At 38.3% G+C, this 17,580-nt stretch overlaps 1 protein-coding gene and 1 long non-coding RNA gene across 7 annotated transcripts in view; both read right to left on the reverse strand.

Annotated features, from left to right (window-relative positions):
- Positions 1-17,580, reverse strand: part of LOC109397755 (uncharacterized) — a 199,072-nt gene that overhangs the window by 99,772 nt on the left and 81,720 nt on the right. The window lies entirely within an intron of this gene.
- On the reverse strand, positions 10,300-15,874 carry LOC134291490 (uncharacterized). Its single transcript, XR_009999114.1, has 2 exons — positions 15,746-15,874; positions 10,300-15,626 (listed from the first exon to the last, which is right to left on the reverse strand). It is a non-coding gene; the product is annotated as an uncharacterized LOC134291490 (long non-coding RNA).

Here is a 17,580-nt window from a genome sequence, read left to right on the forward strand (position 1 = left end):
TGAAGTGTTTGATGAAATTTAAAATAAAATTATCAAAGATTGCCTTGGTAAACGCGTCGCGACGTTTGCACAAGAAAATATTTATCACAGATCTCACTGTTTAGTAAATTTCCCTATTATGCCCGCCACTAGCGAAAAGAAATGATAAATTCAAGCATAATTTTTCAAATCGACGTATCTAACTTTTTCACTGATCTGAGAAAATTCATGGTCAATGTTGACGACCATTTCACTAAAATAGTTTTTTAAATAAAAAGACTTGTCATAAGTTTTTTTCGTTCTTTATATCACCAGGGATATAGCACGCACTAGGTAAGAAACAAAACCTACTCATTCCATATCATTTTCACAATGAATTTTGACAAAAATACACATACACCGGGTTGGTTAGAGATACGTCATGCCAGATACGTTGCTTTTGTATGGTACCAGTTTGGTGTATCTGTTACTTTGGATTTTGGCTAGATACGTCGTTTGGTTTTCTCATATATCAAAACGGTGTATCTATGAGTAAAATTGTAAACATCAAAATAGTTAGATACGTCGTTTCGAAAAATATGCTTAGTTAAACAAATTAAGCAATAAATCATCAAACATTAATGTGGATTCTTTAATTTACTTTATAAATCATGCATGCAGCTGAAAACCCGGATTTGTTTACATTTGCGAGTTACGTCGGATTGAAAAGTTATGCTTAAATTATTCTTATAGCTCGAATACCAATATTCTTTAATGATGTGAAAATAACAAGACTTCTTGTGGATGCATACTTCAATATTCATGTTTTACGCAATTCCAACATATTGAATTTTCTTAATTTTAAGTAATGTTTCATTTCCCAAACAATAATTTTGAAATGAATCAAACAACTATAAATTTAACGTTGCTTAACCTTCCGTAACTCGCGCGGTTGACTACCTGCGTCAGCACCACGCTAATGCTGAGTACAAAAAGCGAGATTTTTTCAACGTGTTGTACAAAATACAACAGCGCGATCGCTCGAGGGTTAATTCTGAAATACATACGTTTTAAACATTATTCAATCAAAAATAAAAACCAATACACTCAAGATCAACCATATTAAAAATGGGCTCTATTCTCGAAAAACTGTCAACAAGAGTTCAAGGTCACATCACTGTAAAACCCTACGAACCTTTCATTTCATGCACCGGGCAACATCACGTCCAAGAATTTACAACTCTTAAAACATTTCCTTCAGCATATCCTCTTTAAAACTTTATTATTATGTATTCCCTGCACGTCCCCTCTAGTTAACTTTTGTCCACCCGCGCTCTCTCTGGTGTGCCGACCAACTTAATATTATATTTCACGTCCCGGTATAATTTATGTGGAAAAACAGAGCGCAGAATTATGTACGACCCAGCCCGCAGTACAGTTTCATAAACTCCGGGGGCCGGTACATAACCGACCCGCTACCGCAGTACGGAGCTCCGAGGAGGTTGAGTATGTACGGGCTCTGACGGTTATGTGCTATGTGCCTCCGAGTGCTCTGCTCTGATACGGAATTTCGACATTTCGGTCCTGACGAGGATGGTGGTGATGCCATTGCTGGGCGAGGATCAACGCAGCAGCATTGGCTGGCTGGCTGGCTGGGTTATATACGTTTGCAACCCAGCCAAATGTACGTATACAACTTTTATCGAGCAGACTGGGACAGTTGATTCACACTCTGGCGGGTTCGCAAGGCGCATTTGAATCGAATCAAAAGGATGCCATGCTATTCATTTTATCTGCAATTTCTGCCCCAGCTCTCTACTTCCTTCCTGCATTCATAATGCTGCCAATTCAGGACATATACTCGCAGCAGCAGTTGGGCGACCGATAGGACGATTTGTTCAGAACACGTTTTACACAAAATTCAATGCAGATGGCAGACTTGTGCCGAACGAAATTGATTCTGGATGCTGTTAGTGAAATATAATGAAAAGAATACAATGTCTTAAACTGCTACTACTACAGCATGCTCGCCCATATAAAACATCGAACAGTTGAGTGGACACTTTGGGTAGATCTGCTTTCCTTTTTTTTTTTTTTTTTTTCTAAGAGTGTGAGTGAGTCTGAACGGGCGTTAGGATCCATTCTCACATTTTAAAAATTAAAAAGTACAAGTCCCAGAATGTCTCAAAATGTTATTGTTCATTGCAAAAACAACTTGTATTACTGTTACAGATTTGAAAGACTGAAATCCATGATAGTTAAAACGACCAAGAACATCCGAGCAAGGGATTTTAGGAACTAAAGACTTGGTGTATATCAATAAAAACTTAAAAAAATAAAAAAATAAACAATATAAATATGGCTTTCTGATATATGTATGTGCAAGAGCAGTATTTTGGAGCACAGGTGTTTGACATATTAACATATTTTTAGGGATTTCTGCGTGTTCAGGATGTTCTAGGTTGGCAATAAATCAGCCAATAACTTCGACAAAGGCGGTTGTTGAGATGGTTCAACCAGCTCAAACAGGCCACTGGGTTTCAAAGCAGATCGAAAGACGTTTTATTGATGATTAGTTTGAATTAGAAAATTCTTCATTCTATATACTTGTGTAATGTACACCGGGGCAAGTTGAAACGGGTGGGGCAAGATGAAACAGCGGGTTAACATGATGTTTTCTAATGATGATAAACAATTTTTTTTTTTTTTGTTTTTTTTTTTTTTTTTGAAGAGTGACCAGGTGGAGCTGCAGGACAGCTGATAGCAAAGCCTGGACCCTTTCCCAACTTTCCCCCTACTAGGACTAATACTCACGATGGACTAGACGATGTCGTCAACTTGAGCAAAGTGTGTAGTAATTAGCATTAGGTCGTAGTAGTTTTTAAAAATACTGTTTTTAACTTTTCCCATCGCACTAGTGTTTTGATCGAATGGAAGCTCCAAAGATGATTTGATAATTGAACAATATTTCAATAATCGAAAATCTCCGAGGTCACTGGACAACATTCAGAGATAAAAAAGGGTGTCTATGTCTATGTTAACGCCTTCAGAGTACTATTCTTAAGAAATATACAAAGAGCAAAAAGAAAAAAAAATGTGTCGTAGCTAATTTTTAAAGATTTGATATTTCTGAAAATTATTCGAAGACAGCTACCAGAACTAGCGTTTTTAGCCGATATGGGCAACTAGTTTTTCTGACAGCTTCCCCAAACAATAATCAGATAATATCCTCAGTTATTTTATAATACTTTCTGAAAATTATTTCAAGCTGATTACCAATAGTGTCAATAACCGATGTTAGTCATTGACAGCACCAGCATCATCTCCAAATAACTCTCATATTAGTGTTAGATAACACTTTTTGAGCTTCCATTCGATATTGTAAAGAAATTTGTCAAACCCTATTTGTCAAAATATAGTCAATAATGTATCAAATTGTGTTTCTAATTTCGCTAGTCGTCTTCTGCATATCTGTGATCATCTCAGTCCAAAGTAATATTATATCCATCGTAACCCTTTACAATGTCAACCGTCCTAAGTCCTAACTAAATTCCTGCTTTTTTGATCAGTGAAATAATACCGTCTAAGATATAAAAACAAAAAAGTTCAGTCAACTGATTTTTGTCAAAAATAAAAATGATAATGATTATTTGTCAACTTTTATAAATTTACAAAACCGATAAAAATAAGAAATACAAATACAAACTCCTATAATCAACAGATTTATCTTTACCTAATCAGTCCATAATTTTCTAATTGTAATGAATCTAATCTGTAGGGCTGTAAGTCAACTTATCCTAGCGTCCCCTGTCCTGTGTACTAACGAATTCAAGTAACGAATGATGAGTGTAACGCAGAGACCTCCTCTACCCACTCTTGCGTTACGTTAAATTTAACAATTATTGTTAAATTTGAGAAAATTCAAAGAATGCAAAGATTAGGTCTATGCAAGCTGAATTATAATTTGTTTTTGACTTGTGATAAATGCACGACGGATATTCCTTTGGTTCCCATTAGCACTTACGGCGATTCCTTCACTTACGCTCAACTCGTAAACTAGCTATATCTAGCTCAAAGTCCAAGCGGTGATGAAAGAACTGGCGCTAAAGTGCTAATGGGTTAAGCCCTCCCATCGCGTCAAGATCGAATATCCAGGGGGAGGGTTTTCTAATGATGATAAACAATTTTATTGCCATAACACATAGTTTTTGATTCAAACAATCTTTTAGCGAAGGATAAATTTCCAAATTGTATTGATATCTATTTCAAAACTTCGCGTTTCATCTTGCCCCACCCGTTTCAACTTGCCCCGGTGTACCTTATCTAATATGACTAATTCTATTTACTCACAATTATCAGTACCGTTATAACTTTAAATTGAATTTCAAACCTTTTTACTAACAAAAAACAACTTCATTGAAGTTCAACAACTTTTTTCACCTTTGCCGTTCCTTATTCTTCTGTAACTTCACTCTTGTTTCTTTCTATTCCACAAATGAGTTTAACTAGGGTGACCAGTATTTCACTGGCGCGACAATACCGATAGAAAATTCCCCGAAACTCCTCTGGAGCTCACTCGAAAGCCTGAAGCTACCAAAATCCCTATGATGTCCCTGAAACACTTCTGAATCCCCCTTGAAGTTCATCTAAGAGCCTATGCAGCCATTTAAAACCCCCTGGGAGCCCACGCTGAAGATCCCTCTAAAACAATTCGAAATGCATTCAAACGCCTCTGAACACCTCCTTAAGATTATATGAAAACCCCATAAAGCTCACCTGAAAACTATTGAAACCGTCAAAAACCTATCTGAAAATCTCTGCTACGCCTCTAAAAACCTTCTGAAACCCTCTCGAAGCTCACCTGAAAGCCTGTTACCCCCATAAACCCCCGGGAACCCCTCTGAAACAGCCTGAAGCCTGCTGAAATGCCTTTGAAACGGCATGAAACCGCTTTAAACCCCCTCTGCATCTCTGCTGGAAACTTTCGAAGGGATTCAAAGGGTACAAATTCAAATTACCGAGTAATCCGCAAACAGTAATTTGGCTGAGATCTCAGCAATTTTGACAGTTCATACTGAGATTCGGAAAACGTTTTGGTCATACAGCTAAGGCCTCAAGTACACAGGGTCAAATATTTAAATCGGAATCAACTAAAAATCAAACATCTATTTGGCACTAATGGGAATGCGATCGAGTCAAACAAGATGTTTGAGCATTGGTTTGTTTTTGGACAAGTATTTGACCCTGTGTACTGGGATCTTAAACGGCACTTTGTGCTGAGATATCAGTTAACAGTTTTACTGAGTACACGGTTGTGCGCGTTTTTGACGATCCCAAAAATATGTTTTGAATGTGTGACCTAAGGAAACGCCCGTTTGCGGCCCTCCTGTAGCTCGCCTGAAAGCTTGAAAAAAAACCCGGACACACATTTAAACCCATTAAAATCCTCCTGAATCTCTACTAAAGCCACGAGAATTACTTTGAAACCTCCTAAAATACCTCTGAAATCCTCTGGAACCCCCTCAAACTCCTCTGAAACCTTGCATGACTTCACCTTAACCTATCAGGACGCGCGCCATCAAGCAACCGAAACAGCACCGCGCTCGCGCTGTATACTACGAGCGAGGTTTTTTGATAGTGTTGTACTTTTTACAACAGCGCGCGTCCTGAAGGGTTAAAATCTCTTAGCTACTCACTCTCCATAAAGTAATTTTGAAATTCATTTCGGTAATAAACTGATTCCGTTTAGGTTCCATTTGATCATTCTCGACTTATTACATAAATTGGGGTTCCAGTGTAGAAAACATTTGAACGAACATGTTCGTAAATTTACATAGAAAATGTCATACTTTTAATTTTAGACATTTTTTCCTAGAAACAGCTTATAGTTGAAAACGGAATTTGTGGAAAAAAAGGGAAGCAAAGTTTTTTAAGTGCTTACATTCAGCATTTTCTAAGTAATTTCTGCGGAAATTGTGGTTGTATATCTCACAAATTTATGAAGTAACATAACAAACAATAAATTCTTAAGGCAATTCTCAAATATTTTCACGGGATTTTCTGGATAAAATTTGCAGTGAAAAACCATTGGAGTATTCCTGAACTATGCCTCCAATCGGAAAGGAAACTCAACATTTTGGCTAATATTCTGTTTAATTGTGTAAAGTTCTGCGAGAAACAATCTCGGAGATGTCTAAAAAATCTAAAAGCCTTTGCAAAAAGAGTTTGAGGAATATAATAAGATATAATCCCAGATATTCAACAAGTGATTCAGCCACAGTTTTCAAGTAATTTTAAGTTTTCTAAGCATTTAAATCAATTGCCAGGATATTTCCAACTAATAAACCTTCTAGATATTATTTCTATAAATTTACAAACAAAACTAGTGTCAATATGCTGGAATACTCTTTTCGATTTGGGGTTCGCAATTTCTTTATTGATCCATTCATAATATAGAGCCATACATTTTAAAAACAAACTTCCATATCTTGTACCGACTTTTCGGACCCTCTAAGCAGAATACCCTCTTTGAATGAGTGTAATCAGTTTCGTACCTTTTGATTCCGCCCTAATTGCGTATCCTTTGAGAGATATGAGTATTTCGACTACCACTTCTTCCTCAGTGTCAGTTATCCACTCTGACACTGAGGAAGATTACAAGTGGTAGTCGAAATACGCGTATCTATCAAAGGATAAACAATTAAGGCGGAATTAAAAGGTACGAAACTGTTTACACTCATTCGAAATTTCCATATGTTATTGCACTACAGCAACATACATAGATAAACGAAATTGATATTAGAATAATACAATATGCTAACAAATGCGCAAAATTTGCAATAACAGCAAGTCTGGCCCAGCCAATATTGAACAAGAGTTCAAAATTGTCCTGGGAAATCCCATGAGGCGCGGAAAACTTCTCCACATCAAATTAAAGATCCTTTTCATTATCTTCAATTTTCTTCATCGAACTGTTTTTGGCTGGGAAACATTTTCAGCCACTGCGCATGTCACTGACATCAGGGCTAGAGCAGCTAGCTCTACGTTGGTTACATACACCGCCTTTCTGAGGTTTTTGCTGTTGTTGATGCTCCGACCGTAGCCAGCCAGCAGTCTCAACTTAAAGCCATTCTGTTTGCTAAAAGTACATACACCCTGACACAGCTCCATCTTAAGCAAACAATATTCGCCGATTTCCTATATATAGTTGGCTGGAATCCGCCGAGGGCTGGCAACATAGTACGGTCTCTGCCATTCCCAGTTTATAGCTCGGCTCAAAGTGCTGATTTTAGTCAGCGAGATTTGAACCATTTGAACTATTTCACACTAAACCGTCTTGTCATGAATGCACTTATTCACATCGTCTGTATACTGCCAGAACACATCTTTCCAGATTTGATAACTATTTAATAACGACGTTACCATGACAGGTGATGCTAAGTGCATTTTGTGATAACAGAAATTGCTGATGTGACCGGGACCGCTTCCTCTACCCACACACTGCACATCCATTCTAGCAAAATTTTTCTGCTTCCGATATGGAGCTGCTCTTCTAAATACACTTTTAGCCGTGGCACTACACACATTATATATCTATTTTCGGTTTTCTCTGCAATCACTCAATAGCACTGTATTTGATCGATTCACTTCTCTAGAACAACAAATTTTTCGAAACTATTTTCGCACTGATTGCTGATTACACAGTTTTCCCATTTACTTGCGGTGAAGGGTCACATCTCATTACCTGGAAATAGTGAAGAAAAAAGAAACAAAATTAGTACATTTTAATTTGATATTAAGATGTTTTTTTTTTTCATTTCAAATTAGTGTCTAGAATAACAAAATTCTAGAAAACACCCTTCATTTTTATTAGGGTGAGTTTTGGAACGTAGTTATTTCAAAACGATGCCAAGGATATAAATTACTGCTACATATGTAGTTCTTTTGCATTTTCCATATGATAAAAAAGCGAAAAAAGTAATAATCTTGATGATAGAAAATATACCACTATATACAAAGATCTAAATGAATAGCTGGGACATAGCCAGTCACAACTTCCCGATAAAATCGAGAATGAGTGTTATTTTTTTTATCTAATAACTTTGTGTTCAGTGGTAATCGATATTAAATTGGAGTGAACTGGCTTGGAGGTCAAGTGGCTACCGCTTCGGATACGTATGCCGAAGGTCTAGAGTTCAATTCCCGACCTGTCCCTTGCCTTCTAGTTTGTATCTTTTTGTTTACTTTATCCCTTTTCTCTACATATCTTTTTCTTCTTTATGGCTCGACATCCCCACTGGGATTTGGCCTGCCTCGCTTCAACTTAGTATTCTTTGAACACTTCCACAGTTATTAATTGAAGAGCTTTGTTTGCTTACCATTGCATGAATTTGTATATTGTGAGGCAAGTACAATGATACACTATGCCCAGGGAGTCGAGAAAATTTTCCCGACCGGAACGGGAATCGAACCCGCCGTCTCCGGATTAGCGATCCATAGCCTTAACCACTAGGCTAACACTGGAAACCTCTTCTCTACATATACAACTCATGTATATGGATGGGTTCATAGCCAAAAACGTTAGCACCAGAAACGGTTTGAATAGGCTGTGCCCTTCCTTCCAACTTCCACAGTACAGTGGAAATCACTCTATCCTATAACGCCTACAAGTTATGCAACCAAGCGAACTATGCCGCACCACCTTCAGAGTAATCAATGCACAATCACAACATCTCACGCGTGGATGCACCTATGTGTAAACCCACTTTGGGGTTTAGAACTGGTTTCCGTGGTTTTAGGGATGCTTCAGAGCGGTTCGCCCCCTGTAATGTGCTTAAGGGGATTTTAGAGGAATTCCCAGTAAGTTCTTCAAGGGGTTCCAGGAAGTCAAGGAGGTTTCAGGGATGTTTCAGAGAAGCTTACAGGCATTTCAATGCGTTTCGGTTTCGGCGGTTTAGGGCGATTGAAGACGGGTTTGAAGAGGGGTTTTAAGAGAGGTTTCTAGCATTTCAAGGCGCTCTATGGGATTTCAAGTGACTTCAGGCCTTTTAGCGGGCGTTTGTATGTAACTGGTTTCAGAGTGTTTTCAATGAGATTTAGAGGAGTTTCAAGATGGTTCAAGACATTTCAGGCGGCTTCTGAGGAGTTTTCGGTGGTTTCAGTGGTTGGAAGTGTTTCAGGAGGTTTCAATAAAGGTATCAAAGCTTTTCAGGATGTATCAGGTGATTTCACATATTTTTAGGGTATTTCAGGGGAAATGGTTTTCGGATGTTTCAAGAATTTTGCAAGGAGGTTTCTACGACGATTCAGATGGGCTCCAAGGTGTAGGTGTTGCAAAACAAATCAGGGGCTTTAGAGTGAAAGGAGTTCAAAAGACACTACACCGTCTTCAAGCAAGGCGTCAAGGGTTTAGGAACGGGCCGAAACCCTCGTAAAGCTCCTAGAACTTCTTTTAAACCCCTTGGAACGTACCTGACATCCCCTAAGTTCCGCTAGAACACCTGAATTCCGCCAAAATTCTTTGAAACGCCCTGGAAATGGCCCTGAAACCCAATAAACCCCTGAAATTCCTCTGAAACATCTTGACCCTTGTCTTGACCCCTATTACACCCTATTACGCTCCTGAAATACCAGGAACACACCTGGAACGCTCCGGAAACCACTCCCTGGAACGTCCCTGACACCCCTGAAATACCTTGTCAAGCCCCTGAAACCCCCTGGAACATCTCGGAAAACCCTTGAAACACCTTTCAAAGCCTTTGGAAACGCCTGGAACGCTACTGAAACCCTCTGAAACCTCATGTAATGCCCATGGAACATCCTGGAATGCATTTGATAGTGACATTAGTGAAAATCACAATTTGTGCCAGCCTTATTCTTATTTTGGTTCGTATTTGTGCTTCGAAAATCATATGTTTAACAACATCACCCTTCCTTTAAACGATAGATTGAATAAAACAAACTCAAACTACATTAGCAATCGACAAAGAACATAAAATGCACTGCTCCAAATTAAAGCCCTTTCAGCTCAAAATTAACAAACTCTATTCACAAATAATTGCCACAAGATAATACGACTGAAGCCCCAACTCGAACAAATTAAACATCCAACGAAAAACCCACAAACAAGATCCAACCCATCGGAAAATTCCAGCTACTGTTGAAACCGGAGTTACATCTCGATGTGGAGGCAGTACAACGTACGTACAAGGGCAACTAGGACCTGGGATGAGGAGAAGGTTGATGGAAAAACCAGAACAACAACTTGCCATCGCACAATAACACCGTTCATATAGGGGCCTCCGCATAGCATCGTGTGGCGAGTGATTCGTTAGTATGAAAAACTCATAAAACATAAATTTTCATTTCTGCTATAAATGGAAAAATCGATACATCTCTCTCGAGTCTCGCTAGGTGTGTTGCTGCTGCTGCTGCTGCTGTTGAGTGAGCGACGGACCAAAGCACTTTGGATAACTCCTGACTCCTCTGCGCTAGTCTGACTCTCTCTCTGCCTTTCTCGGTCTATGTACCCAACACGATGTCGAGCAGCTTTTTATGTGGGTTTCAGCAGAAGCGGCAGCAAAAACGGGATATCGTGTTGGAGAACTGGAAAGAACTTGTTTTTCAATCCCAGGGCTAGAGAGCGACGGCAGCTATGGGCGGGAGGAGTAGGAGTATGACGGTACATAAAACCCACGTCTATATACGGAACCCCGCATCAGCAACAGCAACAGCAGCATGGTAATGGAGAGAAGTGCCTCAAGAGCACACATGACGACAGCGTTCGTCGGTCGGCGAGCTATTTACCCGTAGAACCTGTTATAATCATGGAGGCAACTTTATCGGACTTGCAAAAGGGGCTCTGCTGTGCGGCCTGAAATTGAAGAGTTTGTGACCACGTGTGGGATTGGCATTGGATCGATGTGTTACGAGAAAAGTTGAAGAATTATTGTTTCCGAATCCTATTACCCGTTGTGCGTATTCCGTTGGAATTAAAGCTGGCAGGGCTGAACACAGACAATCAGGGGCTATGCCCGTCAGCAAAGTTCATAGATTTTATGCGAGGTATGTTGAGGAAGAAAGTTTAGATAGAAAATTATTGTTATGAGAATATCATCAAGTAAAACTTTATCGATAGCCGTTTTTATTCTAATACATTTTAATGTTGTCAAAAGTTTTCGTTCAGGATATTCCTCCAGGAATTTTTCCAATTACTCCTACGAGGAACTCTTCCAGAGATTTATTCTAGTGATTCAATCAAAGAATTTCTTCTGGGATTCATCCAGGAATCTTCGTTGTCATAAATCCAGGACTACATTCTGGAACTTTTAAAACATCCTCTTAGGAATGCTGAAATTTCTGCTGGGATTACTGTAGGAAATTTTACTAAAAGTTTCAGGTTGTAATCTTCAAGAAATGTCTGCCAGAATTTCTACTAAAATGAGATATTCCAGGATATACATATTCCTCAAGAAATTTCTACTGGGATTCCGAGAGAAACTCATGCAGTGATTTCTCCAACAATTCTTTTGGAATTCCTCCAACTGTTCTTCCAGATATTCCAGGAACAATTGCAGGACATCCTCTAGAAATCCCTTATTTGATTCCTGCAGAATTTCTCCAAAGATTTCTGTAAAAAAAATTGAGATTTTGTACAGAAATCCAACAAAAATTACCTTGGGATCCATCCAGAAATTTTTGTTGGGATTGCTTCTGAAAATGTTGCTAGAACTTCTCCTGGGATAGGTACAGGAACATTCAGAAATTCTAGGAATATTTGAAAAAATCGCTTCAGGGTATATATAGGTGGTGAGCTTCGTGGCCGTGCGGTTAGCGGCGGCAGTCGTTTAGGCGTATCGTAAGCCTCGGAGTGTGGGTTCGATTCCCGCTCCAGTCGGCGGAAACTTTTCGTCAAAACGAAAAATTCATCACTGGGCCACTGGGTGTTCTGTGTATTGTCCGTTGACTAATGTAAGTAATGTGTTCAGTCTGTGCAGCCTCTGGCTGAAGACGGTGAGAATTGTCTCTACTATGCAATTCCTGCTGAGATTTTCCAAGAAATTTCTCCTAGTGTTTCTCCATGGCCACCAGGCTATGGAACCACCAGGCTATGGAAAACCTGTACTCGGCCTTTAGTTGTACAAATATACATAATATTATCTTGATTTTATATATGTAAAAAGCTTAAAATTTTGAGACATTCAGATCATTCAATCAACTTTTTACACACGCCCATTAATACAATCGAATTACAGAGAACTATAAAAAAAACACAATCATTGCCGTGTTTTTAGACTTACACACATATAAGTTCAAGCACGATTTAATCATTGTTTGTGTATTCAATATCTGATCGCGTGCATTAGGCTTAATTTCATTGTTCCAATCTAGTCTGGGAAACTACATCAACGCATTCCACGCTACCACTAATTCACACGCTTACGTTTGCTTTCACAAGGAAAAATGTCAGATGCACACAGGCCTAATGACTCATTCTACTAAACAATTCGTTAGCATAACAGTTCAGTATTCTTCCAGTCGATATTTCACACGAGGGCGTAAAACAATACAATCGATAATATGTTGTAACACATCGCAATATTTACATATCTCGTTGTTCTCCGCTTTTATCATTGAATCTACCTTAGTGTTGCAGTACGCTGGTCAGATAAAAGTAAAATTTTAACTTTCACATGGCGGTTCCGCGATAAGCAATTATAATGCTCATACGTCATTCTTCCATTCATACATCATTTAACGACCATAAGGAAGAAGCTCTAGTCTCTATTTTCAAGGCAAGAGTTATGCATGAGCGTAATGATCGTACTTTTTGTTTTCCTCCGCTTGTAACCGGAGCTTCAAAACGCTGCTGCCAGCCGTGGTACACATAAAGACAAAAATATAAAAAAATGCAAAAAAAATAACAAGAACAGAGCTTACACAAAGGTAATAGACGTGTATGTTTTTTTCTTCGTTTTCAATGACCACGGATATGTATCCGTGAATGCCTACTTGGCGTGTATTATCATTAGAGCAGCACCAAGAGCCGAGGAGTATGGAACGATGTCTGTGTACTGTTACCGACCGACCGACCGTCACAGAGTGCAGACCCCTTGTCTCTCCACCCGGTTCACTTGGACTCTTCTTTCCTTTCGCACCCATAATCTGAAAAACTGCGTATATATGAAACTGCTGCTAAGTTAACTCTGTGCTGTGATCAGCGGCAGCTCCACAACCCTGGATCGCGCAGAGAACAAGGGGCTTATGAAACAACATAAAATTGTCTTTTTTTTATCAAAGTTCATCAACTAAGAATTTGTAAACTGAATTAATTGATTTTACTCATTACGATAGATTCCTGAAGGAAAAAAAACGGGCTTGATGGTTTAGTGGCTATCGCTTCTGATTTGTATGCAGAAGGTCCTGGGTTCAATCTCGTCCCTTTACTCCTACTTTGTATCTTTCTACGGACTTTCGGTCTCCTCTCTACTTATACAACTCATGTTTATTCACATGTTCAAAGCCATCGCTAGAACAGAGACATGTAGAAATAGCCTAGTTAGTCTTATCAGATAACGCCTACAAGTTATGCAAGGGAACTGTGCCACTTTAGCTTCATAGTAATAATCACACAAATATATCACCTTACGCCTGGCATCTACGCACAAATGCGTGAACCCTTTGCCAACCATATCTCACCCACACTCCAAAGTCGAAATTGAGTTATTCTAAGCGAGTTCCAATTACCGTCACGGTGAATGGATCCCTACTACGACGTACCATAGTGAATGATGCTCTAACACAGAATCAGGTTTAATAGAGTCGCCTGTATAGACTGTTTCAGAAATTATAAATACACTAACGATTAACAGCCCGTGTAGCTGCCGGCTTAGAATAGCACTACGGACCACCTGTTCCGGGGGTAAAAGTCCACCAAACAGGTAACCCCAATCCAAGGTGTCAGGCGACCTGTGCTGAGGGATGAATGGTTGAGGGGGTTTAAAAGATGCTCGAGCTTTAACGGAGCCTTTCTGATAATTATAGGCATTATAGTATTTAGTCCTTGCTACTGGTGTTGTGATGACTTCCAATCTTTGAATAAAACTAAGTTTACCAACTTTACTTTGCATATAGCTAAAAACCTTACCATCTGAGGCTAAACTCAATGCAAAGGAAATCAAATTGGGTTAGGGATCCATGCATGTACTAACTCTTCGAAGACTGGAAAGTGCTAGTACGCAAGGAACATTGATTGATTGATTTGTCTTTATTTGAGAGACTTTCAGCCCTTGGCACGCAAGGAACATACTAGAATCCTTATTACTGAACACATGTCCCATTATTGGAATGATATTGCTGCTAATGTTAAAACCCGGGTCCTAAACCTGGGAGAATTTAGCAGTAAAACAAGTGTGATGCTAGGTTTCTGATGCATGACCAATATCAGTACTCTTGTTTTGTTTTCTAACAAAACAAAACAAAAACTGTATCAAAATCGATACTTTATTGCCCCTCAATGGTAATTGAGTAATGCGACATGCACTACACTAAGGATACGGGTAATGTCACAATAGATCTAAAAACTGGTCGCAGTGACAAACCCGAACAGGAATAAAAAAAACTGCCATTTCAATTTGAGAACTAAATCCAAAAAAGTTTCTTCTAGCTCTTATAGTAAACATGCTAACGTAGTAAATAATGCCAAATTTGTTGATGTTTCTGGTACAAGTAAAAAAATAAGGCTCTGTAAACTAGATGATTAAAATTTGAAGTTGCACAAAGTGGTCAAAAAATGTAGCATAGTAGAAAAGAAAAAAAATCTCACAGAAAAAAAATATTTTATTTCCAAACACAATAAAAATTGCTGTATCAATAATAAAAGATATTTCTCGATTTGTAAGAGTAATTTTTACTGGAATATTTGATCAAGAACCACCATTACGGGCCTCCTCAATACATTTTTTTTTTGTTTCAAGTTTCTCAACAACACCAGTAGCAACAAACGTTAAGCAAACGAATTTCTTAATTACTGCTTACTGCATTCGTTTTTATGGTATGACAAGCTTTGCCATCTGAAGGATCGAATGAGCTGAAAAAATAAGTTTGTCTAGATTAAATGCGTTCAGGAAAGCTAAGAAACTGTGTGGTAGTTCTTATGTTCCGTAAAAAACCTTAAAAAATAAGAAACTTGATCTCCGGAAAAATGTTGTGGAAATGCCTATATCGATTTTTCCCAAATTTTGATCAAGGCATTCCTTAGACAACTTGTTGATAAAGCGAATGTGATAAAAATTTAGATAATGTTTGGTATTTAGTGATAAATAATGTTGAATTCATTAAAAACCACCTTTGTGCAAATGCAAATTTGTTGCGCATTGGAGCATTAGGGTTTAAAAATACGTGAGTATTTCGTGCATTTTTTAAAGCATTGAATTTTTTGACGCATTTTCAATGCATTTTAAACGCAATAGGACAAAACAAGAATTTTCTAACGCTTTTTCGATTCAGTTGTTTTGGTAGTGATCCGCCCTTCGGAAAATATATCTTGATGATTTCTAGCAAATTTGAGTGATATTAAATTTTGTGTATTTTACCAAATAAAAACAGACGAAATGCTTCTCACATATAACAATTAAAAAAGTCATCACGAAACCATAACCGCCTTAACCCTAAAAGGGATACCTTCATGGCCTCAGTTTCGTCACCTCGCTGAGTGTGTTCCATTAAAGACGAGCTCTGAAAGGCACCTGGGGTCCAATGGACCCCAGGTAACCCTTTAGGGTTAAACACGTTGTTTTTGTTCAAACGCTCACTAGATGGCAGTAATGACCAAACGTCAAACAGGAGCATAAACGATTTGAGCGCCTATTGAATTTTGTCGAAGGATGAAGAATAAGTGAAATGTGGCGTCTGTTTCTCTAAAGTAAATACTTACAAAGGAAGTTACTTTTTGTATAAGCTAATTTTCTTTTGCTATTTCATGTAGTTGTTTGAAGTTGAATACCCAATAAGCCAAAAAAATACTTTAGCTGTTTAGGAATTTATTTTCTATTATTTGTTATTTCAAAGTTTTTAAAATTTCAAAAATAATTGTAAAACTATTTTAAATTTTGGATTGGGTAAAATTTAATCAAAACTAAATATGTTCATAATGTCAACACATTCAGCTTTGATTGAGCGCCAGATTTCGTTAGATTTTATATTATCAATTGGCCAGATAATTTCAAAAATATAGTGGCAACCCTGCACAGAAAAAAATATGCATGTAAAATTCAGCGAAAAATCATGCACATAAAGGGAATGCTAGAGTTAGTGCATATTTACATGATATATCATGTAAAATTACGTTACGTTCGTGTAAATTTCTGCTAATAGTCGTGTAACCGATTGGAGTCCATGATGGTTTACGCGATGGTTGGCGGAAATTTACACGATGGTAATGTAATTTTACATTATATCTCATGAAAAAGTGCACTAACTCTAGCATTCCCTTTATGTGCATGATTTTTCGCTGAATTTTAATTACATATTTTTTTCTGTGTGGTTTATGATGAACCGTCCCCTACGGATGCTTTCAAACAAGTCATCGCATACTGCACTTCAAAAGGCCTTCCAGTAATTGTTGCCAGTGATGCTGATGCTCACCATACCAACCAACTGGAATCTCTTTACCGATTTGGTTGCAGTCAAATTTCATGGATACTCACCATCCATTAACACTCCAATTTATGATTTAGACGATGCCGTTGGTACTACAACGGTCCTCATTATGGATGCTTTTGAAAAGAAGCTTGCCCTCCACGGTCTGTGAAGACCACAAGAGGAGCCCCTTGGTGGAACTTTGATCGAAACTCAGGAAACAAGGAAACATGTAGAAAGATATGGAACAGGCAACGTTTGGCTGTTTCGGAGGCTTTCGGGTCGGCTCGCAAGTTCTAGGCCTCCGGTCTGCTGAACGATCCGGCTGGAAAAACCTTTGTACACATGTTTCCAATTGGAGCGAAGCCAGTCAGTTGATCAAAATACTTGCGGAATCTAAGGATTTCCGAGTGAACAAACTTCGTTTGCCAAATGGCGACTTCAGTTCCTCTGATGAGGAAACTCTTGAATGTTTATTCAGTACTTCAGTTCTCCAGATGTGTGGATATTACATCTTCAGATGAACCTGATGTCTTTTCTTGTAGTTATGATTCTCTAGCTTCGGCTCGAAGTATCATGACTATAGAATCGATTGAGAGGGCACGAAACAGCTTTTGAAAAAAACTACTTGTTTTGAAAAAACTACTTGTTTGCAGTTTTGCTACAGGGAATATTTCAAAATCTTGGAGGGATATTACTATAAAGTTCATTGAGGAATTCCACGGAGTCATGTCAGTCGATCCTGAGCGACCATTTCAAAAATATCTGAAACTTTGCACAGTTTTTCAATTTCATCTAAATCGCCTTTTTTCGATATCAAACCTTCATATTCACTCACGACTAACTTTTCAAAAGGGTGTATGCGAAAATAGTTCAAAAATATTCTAAAAGCTGTACAGCAAAAACGGATTGTTCGATTGTTATGAATTTTTCAGCAAAGTTAGATAACTAAATGATGATTCCTTAGAAAATATACACTGTAAA

The sequence above is a fragment of the Aedes albopictus genome, chromosome 3 (genome assembly GCF_035046485.1).
Source record: "Aedes albopictus strain Foshan chromosome 3, AalbF5, whole genome shotgun sequence".
In the NCBI taxonomy this organism is placed as follows: Eukaryota; Metazoa; Arthropoda; class Insecta; order Diptera; family Culicidae; genus Aedes; species Aedes albopictus.